This window comes from Onychostruthus taczanowskii, unplaced genomic scaffold (genome assembly GCF_017590055.1).
Source record: "Onychostruthus taczanowskii isolate IOZ18803 unplaced genomic scaffold, ASM1759005v1 scaffold40, whole genome shotgun sequence".
Classification (NCBI taxonomy): Eukaryota; Metazoa; Chordata; class Aves; order Passeriformes; family Passeridae; genus Onychostruthus; species Onychostruthus taczanowskii.
In genome coordinates this window covers 1468182-1484086 of record NW_024501460.1, presented here as the reverse complement: position 1 = coordinate 1484086, position 15905 = coordinate 1468182, and the positions used below count along the sequence as shown (strand labels likewise).

At 42.5% G+C, this 15905-nt stretch overlaps 1 protein-coding gene across 8 annotated transcripts in view; it reads left to right on the top strand.

Moving 5' to 3' along the window:
- ATXN1 (ataxin 1) overlaps nucleotides 1-15905 on the top strand; it is a 217477-nt gene that overhangs the window by 28427 nt on the left and 173145 nt on the right. The window contains exon 3 of one of the 8 annotated variants that reach the window (XM_041413203.1): nucleotides 8564-8646. The exons of 6 other annotated variants lie outside the window; for them this stretch is intronic. The gene's annotated coding sequence lies outside the window, so the exon portion shown is untranslated. Of the gene's footprint in view, nucleotides 1-8563; nucleotides 8647-14003; nucleotides 14024-15905 lie in introns of those variants that run through there. One more of the 8 variants, XM_041413209.1, reaches the window with a different exon arrangement.

The window sequence follows — 15905 nt, the reverse complement described above, 5'->3', positions numbered from 1 at the left end:
TGTAGTGCTGAATATTCAAATCTAATTTGTAGCATCAATTTAGGATGGCTTATAAGTTTAACTAGCCTTAAGGGTGCTAAGTACTTCCAGTTGAGGCCAGAAGGAATTTCAGCTGGTCAGCAGTTCCTGTGATTTGGCCTGATACTACTTACTATCATTTTCTTGCACACTTGATATTTCTGCATTTTTTTTGCAGGTATGAGTTTCTTTGCTCGCATCACTTTATGCCTCATTTGCTAACTCTTCTGTTCTGGAAAATTGGCAGGATGACAGCATGCAACTCCCTCATCCTTTTGTGTTAGGGCTAATCCTCAGGTTTCTTTCTGATGTGTCTCCAGAAATATGTACTCAGCTGAGGCTGAATGCTGATCTGATTTGTAATACTAAAATGTGAACAGTGAAGATCACTTTCTGTCTCTTAAAAAAAATCACAGTAGAGCTGTATATATGAACAGTTTTAGAGTTTTAAACTCAGTCACATAAAATATGTTTCTAAAATACAGATGTACTTTGGCACATGCCAAAGTACTTTGCTGAATCTGGATGTTTGTCTTTGCTTTGTAAACTTGGAACTTTACAATTAACAGTTTAATGACCGATCACTTAACAGGTTATGGTATTTTACTGCTCTGAATTGTGCTTTGGCATGACAGGCAGATTTTTATTTTGATTTCAGATTATATGACTTGTTTTTACTTCTTTTTTTTGCTTACCATATGATTTAATTAAAGTTTTGTTGCAGTGACTGACAGTTGCTTTATTTGATACCTGTTTATAGACATTTATTCATTACTTTTTCAGTGTACTGATATTTGTCAGAAGAGAATGGTATTATTTCTTTTGTCAATGAAAATGAGGCTATAAATTACTGTAATTTTGGGATACATTTCTGGTATGAGCAAACAGTATTCCCTTGGTGAGTTTTCTGCTGTGGAAAACTAGGTTATGCATAATATATTTTAGAAAAGACCTGTATTCCTCTGAAGAGGAATGGCATTGTGTAACTCCTAGAAACAGAGAAGAATCAAAATGTTTGTACAGTCTTATTCAAAGTATGGAAGCATCTGCAGTGTTGTTCCTCCTTGTTCACAGGGGGGACTGGAAATTATTGGTTCTGGGTTCTGCTTGTGATAAAAATAAATTTATTTTTTTTAACCCCTCTTTTGTAGGACATGGGGTGAAGGGTTCAGCTTTGAGCACCTCGGTGCAGTCACCTGCCAGGTTCTTCCCAGAGCCGCCCTGTGCCTGCCACTGGTGCAGGTGTGTTAGGTCCCAAGGTGATGATACCCCCAGTCACCAAAGGTCAAACAAAAGTTACAGAGATGTGTCACACAGATGTGTGACTTTGTATTTTACTGACAAGTACAAAAGAATTTTTTTAAAATTACGACGCGAGTAAGCTGTGGGAGTAGGGAGGATATGATGTATTCTTGCCTGCTAAAATCATTGTGTTAACACTCTTGGCACCATCGCTGAACTCCACAGTAACTCGTGGTGTACATTTTAAAAACGCACCGAGCAGCACACACTGTTTAATTCCGCGTTCCGTTACGCAACAGAGCGCGATTGCCTCAGTGAAGCACATCTGCATTGCGAGAGTAAACTCTCCTGGGAAGCAAGTGCATCTTCCACAGAAGTAGGAGTGAGGCGTGGGCTGGGCATTGCTACTTTGGCAAGCAGAGGGAGCCAGTGTTGGAAAGCTGCCTCACCTTTCACTTTCCATGGAACTTACCCTTTCTCCCTATTTCAGGCACCAGCCACTGCCACTTGCTTCTCTTAGTGATGGCATGGGGATGGGGATGTTTTCAGTGGTTGATTAAAAGCATTTTTCAGGGTTTTGGGAACCACGGTCTTTGCTATCTGTCAGGTTTGTTTGTGATCCTTAAGCAGAATAGCCTGTTAGGGAGCAGCAAAGAATGCACTCTGGAAAAACATCTGGAAGAGCTAAGAAAACATTTTGGTTTTACTAAAATAACCCAAACAAAACCACACCTGTGTGATAGTATCTTCTTTAACTGCTAAGTCGGCAGCAGTTGATGGAAGGCACTAAATTCCTCTAACTTTTATATTGTGTTTCAGTTTGCTTCTTCCAAGTCTCTCTTTTGCTGGAAGCAAAGTGAAGCTCCTGCTGTTTCATTTCTGCTGAAGTTCTTCCTGTCATCCTAAGCTTGGTTATCAACCCTCGTTTTTCTCCTATCAGCATGCATTACATTTTCATGGCAGTGTTTAGCAAAGACTTTCCAACAGTGCCTATGACAGTGTAATTGGACCCCTCTGTCTGACTGAAATTGCTCCCTCTTTAATGGGGGGCTCTGGCTGCTTTCTAACACAGCTTTCTTTGAGGCAGGCTGGATGTCTAGTTAGCTGGTCTGTAATGTGGGTGCACAGCATTTCACCAGGCATTAGTCAAAGTAGTTATTCATGGTTTGCTGTTAAACTGCAAGACTGGAGTAAGTGAGATTCCCCAGGGGTCTGTCCTGGCTTTGGTAATACTCACTGTTTTCATTATTGAAATGATTGATGGAGCAGAGAGAGCAGTTGTTAATTTTACATAGGATAAAATGTGTGAAGGGGGGCTGCAAGCTCCTTGGAAGGCAGGATTAGAGTTTTGAGCTGCCCTGGCTAACAGGAGAAATAGTCTGGGAAAAAACCCTGAAAAACAGCCAGGATACAAACATAGAAGTGCTGTAGAGAGATAGAAATGTCCAGTTGCATGAGAGAGAATGGTGCTGACTCAGTAGTGGTTCTGAAGAAGAAGGTCTGTGAGCTGGTGTTGGTCTGTGTTGGAGTAGCAGTTTGGCCTGGTTTGGTTAATAGGGTGGTAAAAAGATCACAGCTGGTTCCCAGACCAGCAGTGAAAACCAGCCTGTGACATGTCCTTCTCTACTTTCCCCTGGCACCTGCACTGCCAGCGCTCTGCTGAGTGGGCAGCTTTTCTTTTGATCCCCTGTCTCCTTCAGTTCTGACCCTGGAGCTGGTGACCATGCCTGTAGGGAAGTGTCCCAGCTCAAATCCTCCCAGGCCTGGTCCACATGCACAGGACAGCTCATCTGAGAGGGAAAAGGGTTGCTGACCTGAGACCGTAGGTGTCATACAGTCATACGGGGAACAAGGGTTCCACATCCCCATCTGTGTTCCTCAAAAAAGCACTGTTTTAGGGTGTGTAAAGAAAAGGCATGAAATAACTCCTCCACTCCATTCAGTGTTTCAAATGGCTGAACATCTAGTTTGGGGCACAACGCAGTCAAGAGCCAGCTGGGTGGTGTCCAGGGAGAAGGCAGGAAAAATGATGAAAGATTTGGAAAGCATGACCTGGGAAAGAAGATGAAAGAATGGGGATTGTTTAGTCTACAGGGGACAAGGCCAGTAACAGACATGATAGTAGTGTTCAAGTATGTGGAAGGTTCCTGCGAGGAGGAGGGAAATAAACTGTACTGCCTGACTGCTTGGGGTTAGGGCTAAAAGAAATGGGCTCAATATAAAGGTGGCAAGACTTAGGTAAACATTTAAGAAAGCTTTGAAATGATAAGGATATTTTGGTCCTGCAGTTATTTGCCTTTGAGGAAGCTGTGGCAGCATCATCACTGGAAGTTTTTATAAAACAGACAAACCTCCTACGGGAATATTCTGGGTATTGCTTTGGGAAAGGAGGTGGAATACATGCTTCTGAAGGTCGTTTCCCAGGAAATAATGAAGAAATCTTATTTATTTATTTATTTATTTATTTGATTCTGTGAACTTAGGCAATTAGGTAATCTAATAACCCAGCAAATAACTCAAGAGATAGTGGCAATTCATTATTGCGAAATACCAGTGGTAAATAGCTGATTTATGCACAAAACCCAGTGATTATGATATCCTTCTGCTATCTGTTCTAGTTTAAAAAAAATCTGAGCAGCTAATTTTACTGAAGCATTTCAAAAGGCTGTTCCTGTAAATATCTTACTCTATACAGAAATAGAGGAAGCGATGTTAGTTGACTTTGCTTATTGAAGTATTGTGCAAACACTATCAGTACCTGTTATTGATTGTACATAGCATGGCCACAGTAAAGCCAGCAGTACTTTATGAGGCACAGGAGCTAAACTGGAGCAAGATGTTGTGTTTTCAATCTTGATGTCTGTGCACTTATTTGCTTCTTTTATGTGGAGTAGGGAGCTGGCTGAGAAGAACTAAGCTTTAATTACCTCATTGCTATCTATACACAAGTTACTCTCCATTGTCTTGTTACATTAAGTGCCTTGAGAAATACCTTGTGGTGTCCCTATGAATACTTTCCTCCCTTTTTTCTTCACTTTGAAAGTGCCTATAGGTCCCCTGAAGTCTTTAAGCTCAATTTCTGCTATAGGACAAAAATGTACTTTTCTTTTTGAAGCAGTTTCCCCTATTCTTGTCCCTATGCATGACAGGGAAGAGGAGGTCTCATGTGGTGCTATGATGCATGAGAACAAGCTGGGCAATGGAGTTGCTACAAGACACCCTTAGGAGAGTTTCCCGAGTTGGGAGGGTCAGTTTGCATCCATGTGAGAGTAGCTAGGCTCCTTGTGTCCTGCTCAGTGTCTGGTTTGACAGTTCTGAGGGATGTTCTGTGACCCTCATCCTGGGCCTAGGAGCAGTGGCAGAGGATGGTGCAGAGTCACCATGTGCCCAGCATGGATTTAGCAAGGCTTATCGTAATCCTGGCAGTATCCACACTAACCCTGGGCAGTCAGACATCACCGTGCGTTCGTGTCCCTGGCACGGCAGCTCTGGCCTCACAGTGCTGTGCCTACGCCAAGAGACTTCTGCTGAGCCACTCCTGGTGCTCCTGCACCTGGAAGAGTTGCCCTGAGCACTCAAGAATTGCTGCTCATTACCTCTTTGCAAGAGCTTCCTCTTCCTAGTCTGCTGCTATGCACGTCTGTGTCCTGATTGAGTGTGATAACAAAATGAGGACACGTATTCACACGTGCACATATGTGCATATATTTTAGTCTCTTGCCTTTTTAAATATGGAATAGCAGTGTGCACTTGTCTCTGTCCCAGTGTATCTGTTTTGCATCAGAAAACTAATGTTCTTCATGATCTTGATTGTCCCATCTCATAAGAAATAAATCAGCACTGCTCTTCCTGTGGAGGTTCTTCAGGGTATTTAAACTCCCAATTTCAGTTGTGACTAAAATCAGCAATCAGAAGAACTTTACAGAAATCACCAGCTTCTAAATCTTGCTTTGCATTTACTCTTTAGTTATAGTCCTTAAAGAAGAGAATGCTTTCAGTACTTGAAATAATTTCATGTATCTTTTTTTAAACTTGTACTGCATTGTATTTCTACAGATGTTCTACCACTAATCTGCTCCAACACAGATTTCTGTGGGCCTTTAATTTTTCTATTTTTTTAAATCAGTGTTGTGCTTTCTGTTCACTGTTGACTAGATTAGATTTTTTTCCTGTGACTTGTATCAGGCTATATTCACATTAAAATAAACGTTCAGTAAAAATGCCCAAAAAGGAGATTCTGAAACATTTCTGTCATGCAACTGAATGTTTCCTTAAAATAGGAGCTGAAAAATAGGAGGGGAGAAGAGGAAAAAAAAATTCAGCTTGTTTTGCATTAAAATTAAGTAATTTTAAAAAGGAACTGATAATTCTAGTTATTAAGTCAAATTTGGTTATTTTGTCACAGTATCTTAGATAAGAGTTTTGGGAATCATCTTGAACTCTTGCATATCTCTTCTGTTAAGAAATTATTTTAACTCCTATTTCCTTACATCTGCAACTTCCAGTTTCTTTGTTTTATTTGAACCAGCTATATAACTCAGCCTGCTAAATGCAGTGACATGACAGATACCCCTCTCCGGTCTGGCAGAAGACTCTGCTGCTGCATACTGTCTGGCAGGCCTGGTTTAAGAAGTGTAGTCAACAACTGATAGCAGTTTTGAGGTTTGATTTTCTTTGTGACTTTAGCAGGAAACAGCCTTCTCTAAATGTTGCTCAAACAAGAACCCTGAATTTGAACAGTTTCAATAGATACCACATTTGAATGTAATATACATTGTCATAACCTAGTTTAGAATATGTCTTAATTTGCATACATAAGTGCATGAGAAAGAAATAACTTATATATATTAGCCTGTATGCAGAAAGTGGTGATCTATCTCCACTGTGCCCAGAGGGGGAGAAGAGGGTTGTGTAGCAGACTTAGGAGAAGAACAGAGCTTGAGGCTTTGCTGGTGTGTTCCCAGTCAGATTCTTGGATCTTGCAAAAGTGACTCTGTCTTTCAGATTCATCCAGCTGTAAATGAGGAACTGAGACTGAAGACTGTTGAGAGATTTTAGGAATAAAGTTAGTAATTTTGTTTTCTGATGCACTACATAATCACTTCCAGGAAAAGGCAATGATGGCTGTTGGTCCCACAGGTGGCAGCAAGCTCAAGGCACATATGAATCAAGTGTGATAACACTGATCACTTGTGGAGTCTGGCAGTTTTCTTCTTGGAGAGCTTTGCAAACACGAGCTGGAAGGAAAGATACTGGAAAAACTAATTTTTTTTTCTCTAGTGTGTCTAGAAAAGCCAGTTCTTGGAAACTGGGGAAGGAACCAATGATGTGGTGCTGAGGTAAATCTTCAAAGATGGGCATGGGTGGAGTATTGGGTGATTGCCCCTCTTCCATCTCCCTTGGCCATGACTCTGGCTGTGCACTCTTCCCAGCATTGCTCCTGGTCAGAGTTCAGGCATGAGAAGAAGTTGCTGCTCCTGGCATGTACAGTGCTGGTTAACTCTGTGCTCCCTCACTTGTACCTCTCCCTTCTCCTCTCCTAGCTTGATGCCCATCCTCAGCTGCTTCTGATGCAGGGTGTCACCCTTGCCTAACTGTCTTGGAGCTCAGCTTAGAGGGATGAGTGCATCTGATGGGTTATTTTGAAAGGTGATGCTCAGAAGTGTGTGTATTGACAGGGGCTGTGTCTGGGAGATAAGGAACCTTTTTGCAGAACTATCAGTCATGGTTTGTCATCCATTTGTCGCTGTTTAGCAGTTTCTGCACTGGTGGCCTGAGAGCCCTGTGGTGGGATTTATGTAAGTGCAGCACTGTCTCCATGCTGAGGTCAAGGGAGTCCTCACTGAGTCTGCATCTGAGCTCTGATCACAGTTTGTCACTAATTGTGTTCAGGTCAGTTGACACTGTATGTCCACATGCAAATTGCAGAGTGATTTCAGGAATGAACTGCAGAAGAAATAGAGGCACTTGCATCATGAGTTCAAAGAAAATCAGTAATGTGAAACCCAGCAGTAAAATGAGCATGAGGGTTTTTCTGCATGGCCAAAACCCTTCAAGGGGTAACGGAAAGATTAGACTGGGGGAATAGTTGGGTATCGGCTTCCATGAATCCTGTGCATTTCTCTTTTGGGATCCTTTGTGTTTGTTTGGTTGTTGTGTGGATGCTGTAATCAGGAGTATGTTTGTTTGTAGACTTACAAGGGGAAGGCCACACGGCAGTTTGTGGTTGCAGACTGTTTCACTCGCTACTACAGCCTGCGAATGGTGGGCAGGGCAAGGTGGATTCCAGGAGCACAGACACTTAACTGCAGGCAGCTGATGGGGACCTTCTGTGAGTGAGTGACAAAAGGAGTTCCACTGTATGCAGCCCAGAAAATATCAGCTAATGAAGCCTCTAAGATAAGATTTAAATTGACAGGAAATGAAAACTAACTTTACTGGTTTTCACACAGGCTGACCACCCTCCCCCTTCACTAATGTTCCTGATGACTGTAGGGGAGCAGTTCCTCTACCTACTTCTTGGAATACACACACTTGGGTTAGAAAAGTGCATGACCAAAGTGCAGAGTTAGGTTCTGCTGTCTGGGGCTGCAATGAGCCTTGGCGCTCAGTCCAGCTTTATTTTAGACAAACCCTTGCGGTCGTTATCTCCAAAAAAGCTGCATTTGAAAGCAAGGACTTGTGAAAAGAAGGAAAGTACAACACTTTCCTGTCTCTCTCTCTGCCTGTTATCTGTTACAGCAGATCTGTTGCTGTGCAGAGTGTTAGGCTCAGCAACTGCTCTTCCTCACCACACCTGTCAAATTTTGAAATCTATAAATAAGGATGTTTGGAGCAGGGGGAATAGACACACCTTCTAGCTCCATTGAAATGTTTGGGCGTAACATGCTTATTTTGGCAGGACAGATTGGGAAAAACAAACTCTATCTCTTTCTATATATATTGCTAAAATATAGGGACTATCCCAAATAAAACAGCTGGTGTGTCTATGTGGCTAAAACAGATTTCCTTAGATTTATGCTAGTCATGCTATGAGCTGCACTAAAAGAAAATTAAACAAGTAATTTTTCATCCCCTTCAGCTGCAGACCTTGGCCAAAGTTTGTTTCTTAGAAATTAGATGAACCTGATGAAGCAGGATCTTGTGTCTAAAAATAGAGCATTTTACTTTCCATCTTGCCCCTTACAGGCAGGGTATAATTTTACCTCATCCAAGAAGTGAGATGAAAGGTGATTTGAGCTTTGCCTTATGTCTCTATCCTCATTTGAGCTTGTGACAGAGGACCTTCATCTTTCCTGACCAGGTTCAGAAGTGGAGGGATCCTGACAGTGAGGAACCACCTTTGCAGGTTGTCTAAGTCGTCAGGGCAGTATTTGCATTTTGCAGGTAATGTGGCTTTGCATATGACTGTATGGCTTCTGCTACCCAAGAACATGGGGCTAAATATTCTGCTCTTGCAGCAAAACAGGGCACGCAGCCCTGAAAAAAAAAAAAAAAAAAAAAAAAAAAAGATAGAACTTTAAACCTGAGTTTTGCAAAGCCACCTGAGCTGCAGGTCCACTGGAGTGTAGCTCTGCAAGCAGCCCCAGCTGCCCTTTCGGCTTCTTGAGACACGTACGAGCTGTCCAGCTGCAGCTGCCTCCGGGCTCTGCAGGTGCTTGCAGGGGAGGCAGAACGGGACCGGGGGGATACTGCAGCCGCCCGCCCTCGGCACCCACCAGGAAAGCCAAGTCTGACTAGCAGGAAGGGAAAAGCTGGCTGACGGCCAGGTTGAATGCCATGATCCCAGCGACAGCTTCCTTCCCCCGCTCTCTTCCTCCCCACCCCGCCGCCTGAGTGGTTTGGAGAGTGGTGTCCCAGGCTCTCGTCGGGGTGTGTGAGTGTTGGGCGGTGCTGTTGCTTTGCTTTCTCTGCTGTTTTTTTGCGTGTGTGTCTGTCGGCAGCTGTTTGCCTGCTGCTTTTCTAACCATGCGTGGCGTTCTTTGATTCACAGGATCGCAAGCGTACGAGCCAGCGTGTGGCAGCTTGGCACGACTGTTTCATTAGAGCAAAGAAGGCCTGTGTCCTGCAGGGTTGTTTTAGTAAAGACATGTCCCATCTGCTGCTTCTTATCACCCTTTTTATCTGTGCTGCTGACTCATGCAGTGTGGTCTGCTCAGCTCTCCATCGCAGTCACATCACACTTTGAGTTACCTTTACTATGACTCATGTTTGCTTTTTCACTTGGCAAGTGTTAAGCTAAAAACAACCCAGTCTTGTCCCTCTCTCGTATGTTGTGTCCTTTTCCTACCCTGTACCTCCAAGTCTTTTCTCTCCGTCATAACCTTTTCCTTCCCCTCAAGTAAAATATTTGTAGGTAAGTTTTAAGCTGTGTAATTTTGTCTTTCAGAGGATCTCTGTACTGTGCACCTCAGGCTAGTGAGATTGCCAGTCTGTGCTAAAATATGATAGTTCCTCTAAGCTGCCATCACAGATACGTTCGGTGGAGAATATTTTTGTTTCCTCTGTTTAAACACATCTGTGTTTATTAGTTTTGGTGTAAAATTTTGCATTGGGACTATGTGTGTATCTTTGTGTTTTGATATGTAGTACATGCACACAGATCCAAAACCCCTTGACTTCAAATTTTGTGTGCACTTTCAAGCCTATGTGTTGAGCTAATGAGATCTTAGCTTGAAACCATTTGTGCTGAGGTTTCTCTCGCTTGCTTTTGGCCTATACTTTCAGAGCCAGCTTGAAGACCAAGGTGTGTATCCTGTGTGGGCATTGGTAACTTGTTTCACCAAGCTTGAAATCCGCACTTAAAGTGCTAATGCATTGTTTCCAGGCTAAGGAGAGTGACTGAGGAGTGCTACTGAAGGCTTGGTATTTCCTTGCTTCAGTTGAGGGGAATTTTGCAAGTGATTTCTTTGTGGACAGATTTGTGTGCATTTGGCCCTTTTTAGTGTTGAAATTCTGAATCTTTTTCAAAGGAGAGCCTGGTGCATGTTTCACTGAGGACAGATGACTGGTAGAGGTTGCTGTGCAGTTTAACTGATGCTGAGTTCTGTATCTTACTCTACGGAGTCCTTGGTCATGCCAAACTTCTGCCAAAACTGGCAGTCTAGTTGAGGTCTGTTTGCTCTGAATAAACCTTGAAGAGTTGTGCTTTTATAGTGCTGTTATGATAACTACTTGGATATCATAAAAATTGGCCTAGAAATGGAGGAGAGAAATTCTTGGAAGAAGTTTTAGAACAGGAAGGGAGGGTAATGCGAGACTTTTTATTTAAAAGAAAAACAGTTGTCTTCATATTCTTCTAGCAAACACCAGGCAGGTTTAGATTGCTGTGCCAGATTTTCTTTTCTAGGAACAAAGTTAGACTTCTTTTTTACATCGGGGCGCACGCAACAGATGAGAACACACATCTGTCTCTTTTAGACTTGTGTGTAGAAAACACTTTTGAGTGTTAAATAGCTAACACTTGTTTTAGACCAAGCTGCTTAAAACTATTGCAAAGGCTAAGTGATTTATCTGTGCCGGTGGACATAGCCTTTGAAGCAGCACCACCTGATCAAGCAGACTCTCTAGTCCCATTTCAGCCCTCTGAGATAAAGTCCTTTTGGTACCCAATCTGCAGGGTTGGAGACTTGGTAGCTCCTTCGTATGGAAGGCAGCAGACTATGTTTCAACATTTCTTCTGATGTATGTGCTAAACAATGACTTGGATAGACTGAGGCCTTTGCTGCTAGCAGTTTAGCTTGAGAATACCAGGTGATATGTGGTAAGTGCAGGAGCTTTACCTTTCCAAGCTTGTGGAATGGCCAGCTTCTGTCTCTGGGCAGGTGTGTCATGTTATCTCCAGTTCCCATCTCTCCTTCCTGTTTAGCTTGGAAACGTCATGATTTTGTGAATTTGCTGTTCCTGGGTGTCCCTGGCAGTGGGTTGCCAAGCTTTGTTGCTCCCTGGTGTAAATAAATGGGGCTAATGGTGATCACAAGCAAAAATATTCCATTGTTTCTGAGAAGCATCTCCTTCTCTTGTAAGCCTAAACAAATACAGTCCATAAGTCCAAGCAGCGAATGTAGGGCCCTCCTTCTCAGCTTGTTGCGTCTGTCTAGGAGATAGGTGTTGCTCATTGGAGTCCTTGACCCTCAGAGATTTTGCTTTTCCAAGCCCATGACCATGGTTATATATACACATGGTTCTGTCCCCGACCTGCTGCTAATGGTGGTCAGATATGTCATGGGCACACAATGTGGAGAAAGGAAATCAGTGCTTTTGGGCAGGGGTTCTTGTGCCTCACAGACACAGGCTGCACCCTTGGGAAGATGGTGTTGTGTAGAAATATCTCTGTTTTCTGTTTTCCCTCGTGGTGTGAAGGGGGAGGTATGGGTCTGCAGGTGGCCAGTGCTGAGCCCTCCTGCTCTATACTGCAGGGCAGCTTTCCCTCAGCAGGAGCAAGGCAGTGCTTCCTGCCTCAGGACAGGCTTAGGTTCACTGTGCGGCTCGTTTTACCCATGTGCAAAATAGATGTGTAATGATACCTGCCTTTGATGTGGAATCCAGTCTTAATTAATTAATTAATTGATGTTCCCTAAATGCCTTGAGATCTGAGAATCACTGCCTATGCTCCAGAACAGCAACAACACTTGGAGGCTGGAGAGCCATTTTTGCTCCCATGATGAGGTTTCTCAAAAGGAGGAACTCCAGTTCCTCCTTCCCCATCTCCTCTCCCATATTGTTTCTGGGTGAAGTGATACTGTGCTGTGCATTAATTGTATGGCTTGCTCCTTCTGACTTCTGCCTAAATAAATAAATAAATAAACTGATGTGCTTAATGCAGTCAGCACGTAGGGTGCTTGCCAAAGAATTTCTCAAAGCAGCAGAGCTGGATTGCCAAATGTCATGTCTTTTATATAAAGCATTCTTCAGGAAGCAAAGTTGCACGGGGGAAAAAAAAGAGAAGAAAATGTTATAAAAACTCTTCCTGCTGTAAGAAACATTGTCTTCCCCCACAGGGAGAATGTCTGGGCCATGTCATGGTGGGATCAAGGGATCCTATTTTTATTTCCTCTCAAAGGCCCCTCTCTCATTTCTTTTCTGCACTCCCCCTGTCAAAGAGTAGCTCTTTGCTGTGCTGTCTGGGGGACATGGATTTCAACTAGCATTCAAAAGCAGGGTTATGTGATGGTCAGCTTACATGTGGATGTTGCCAATGGATTTTGGGTGGAGAAGAGGTTGTTTAAACAATGTCACTGTCAGAATATATATTAGTATAATGTGATTAATGATGAAAAAAGCCATCGGAAAATTTAAAAATATATTTATTTTAAAACAAATAATAAATAATTTTTCAGGGAGCGTGGGGGAGGTAACAAAACCTTAACATCAAAACATAAGGCTGTATGTTGTAAATGCATGCAGATCTGTTTTTACTGAGAAAGCTTATATGTACCATTGATATGTTTAGTTGTGTCTGTGTTCAGGAGTGCATTGTGTCAGGTCAGCAGTGGGCTGCAGTGGTTTGACCCTGGGTTTTCCCTGACAGGTGGAGTTTGCTGTGGGATCTGCTGTGTTCAGAGAGGCTTAGCCTCAAACCCCTCTTGTACTGCAACCCACAACTTGCTGTGTGCTTGTGGGAGCCAAAGGTGCCCTGGGGTAAAGCAGCACCTGCTGTGTTTTCCCAGGGGCAAAGGATGCCAGAGTGTCTGTGGGTGAGTCGGTGACAAGCTGCATTGGGCATTTTGGGGGTTAACATTGTGTCCCATGGGCTGTAGGCTGGGCATGGATGTCCTGGGTAGCTGGGCTGAGCAGAGAGCAGGGTTTTGCCCTGCCCCAGTTTCAGGCCACTGTAGGGCTCCCAGACAGCAACTTGCTGCTGCTCAGCTCACCCAGCTGCTTTTTGGTAAAGATGTGGGAGGGTGAGTTTTGGAAATCGCTTTGTGTAGGCTCATAGAATTGCTTCTGCTTATTTGTGTGCTCCCAGTTCCTATCTCTGGGTAGTTCTTACAACTCCAGAGGCCAGTACTTTTCCCTCTAAATTAAAGCTTTGTTGTGGCAATGTGTTGGGTCTAAGTGTCTGCAGGCCCTCCATTGCTCTCTGTGTTGTGCACTAACTGGTTGACTTTTTAAGCCTGGCGTGGATTTGCAATGTAAATGTGCTCCATTGAATTGATATCAATAACAGAGAGTTGGAGCTGTACTGAGATTTACAAAACAGGGTTGAAATAGATTTTCTGAACTTTAGCCCTCTACAGTGTTTTATCTCACAGGAATATTTAATCTGGTAGCATAATGTGAGATCATTTAGGCAGCAGTGCAGCCTCACAACTCAATTCTCCCATGTTATAGCTGCAAATGACTGAATGCAAATTTAAACTATATATACTACTGTTTCCATCCGGATCTGCTACAACTCCTTTGAACTTCCATCAGGGTTACTATATGGCACTGCAGAATAATTAACACAGTATGCATTAGCAGTATGTTCATTTGTCCTATATTTTGTCAGGAACAAATCAGCACCAATAGTTGGATAAGCAGCAGGAGCTTCTGCTTTTGGATTCTCAGTGCCTGTATTGCAACAATGCAGTAGTTAATGGTAATGAGTCTTCTTCAGTTAGTGGAGTTACATAATTTTAGAATGTTGTGAAAAAACCCTTCAATGCTCCTTCTCCTTCCTTTTTCCAGGAGGCAGATTGAAATTCTCTGTGATGAAAAATCTACATCTCTGGGTACGGAGTCAGTAGGGAAGTCCTCGCCACACAGTTAATTGTGACAGGTGCCAGTGTTTCTTCTGAGATGTGCTGTGTCAGAAATAGGGACTCTCTTTCAATTGTACTTCTTCTTTCTTCTTGTAATTACACAGTTCTGCAGTCCTGCTTCTCTCCCTGGGTTGCAAGCACTGAAATTTTCACTCTCTCTGAGTCCTCAGCCATGTGTCTTGTGTTGTGTGTTGATCTAACAATGAGGGAGAAGACCAAACAAAGAAGACCAATTAATAGGCTAGTGCTCAGATTTTATGGATTTTTTTTTTACAAATGCCTTTAAATTTAGAGTGCAAGTGTTAGATAATTCTCAGATAGGAGAAAAGCATTCTGAGCAACAGTTATTGTATGTGTTTTTATGACTAGTGCAGTAAGAATGTAAACTAATATTGTATGTATTATATAAGCATAATTTTAGATTAATTTCTGAATTGATAAGTTATATAGTCCTCAGAATACATGAAGTGACAATGATATTTGCATAAAGAAAGAGAACATGATAGGTAACCCTTCCATTTATACTTAAGCACAGATTGGGTATGGTGGTGAGAATGGGAAGAGCCTGCATCAGTTGGAGTTATAGTGGCCTAAGTTTGCCATATACCCTTCTCTCCCACATTCCCTCTAGGTTTTGTTCCTTCTTTCCTTTTCATTGGGGAATTATTTCTCTTCTCTGTATTTTGTTTACACTGTCAATGTAGCAGTGTTTGTTCAGGAGAGGTATTTGATTTTGCAGCTGACATTTATTTACAGGGTCACCTTTTAGTCCCTGTGTTGGATTGCCATTCCCTGTGAGCAGTATCTCACGAGCAGAGCAACCAAGTGTCTAAGAGATTCCATAGAAAACTGTCTCTCTCTCTGTGTCCCCAGTAAAAGGCAGGTGGAGGCATGCTTTGGGCATTTTGTTAACACTTTTCTGTGTGCTTATATTGTTCTTTGAGACATAATAATCCTTCAAGAACCTACCAGGTCAAAGGGTTTCTAGCAGTGTACTACTGTTGCTGAAGCCTGTGGCTCAGTTTGTGTGGCTGATTTTTGAATGGTTGGCTTTCAGTAACATAATCCAGGGAAAGATGTCTCTGCACGTGGCAAGGGAGGGTTTGGAATAGCTCTTTAAATGTCCCTTCCAACCCAAACCATTCTGTGATTCTGTTGATCTCTGACAAGTTTTTACTGCTATTTTTCTCCAGTGCAATGATCATCTTTGCATATTGTCAGCAGTTACTCCTTTACTACTAGGAGCAGAGGGTACTGTGTCTTTGAATGTTTTGACACTCACTGCTTTAGTTCTTGACTCATGACTTACGTAAGTCTCTTGAGTAGGTTTCAGATTGCTATTTAGAGGTGATGATATGCTTCTTGTGGAGAAAGCATGGAGGCAAGGAGCTTTAGACAATTGTCTTGCTTTCCTTGTCCTTTTCTCATGATTTTTGGTACATATTTGATTTGTGTGAATAGTCAGGGAAGGCAAAAAGGGAGAAAATAGGTCTGTGGAAAATGTGTCCTTAAATGCAGATGTAGTTACGTAAATATTTATATGCAGATTTAAAATTTTGCTGGTTATCAGAGAGATTAAAAGAGAACAGAAAAATTAGTAGGCTTCTCTGGGTGAGTGGCTCGTTGAACATGAGAACATTGCTGTTAAGGTGCTCAAATATGAGTATAGAAAATATAAGTTCAGGTATTCAGGTCTGAACACTTTACCATTGTAAGAGTGGGAAGTAGGAAGAGTTGGAAGGAACAAACAATACAGTGACTTGTGGGGAAGCATCAGATATTCAAAAACTGTTACTCTAAGCTTAAACATTTTCAGCCTTTAAAAATCAACTTTCTGCACCAATTCATTTGACTTTTTTTTTCATAATCTTCACATTTCCCGTCCTTTACTTTTTTCTT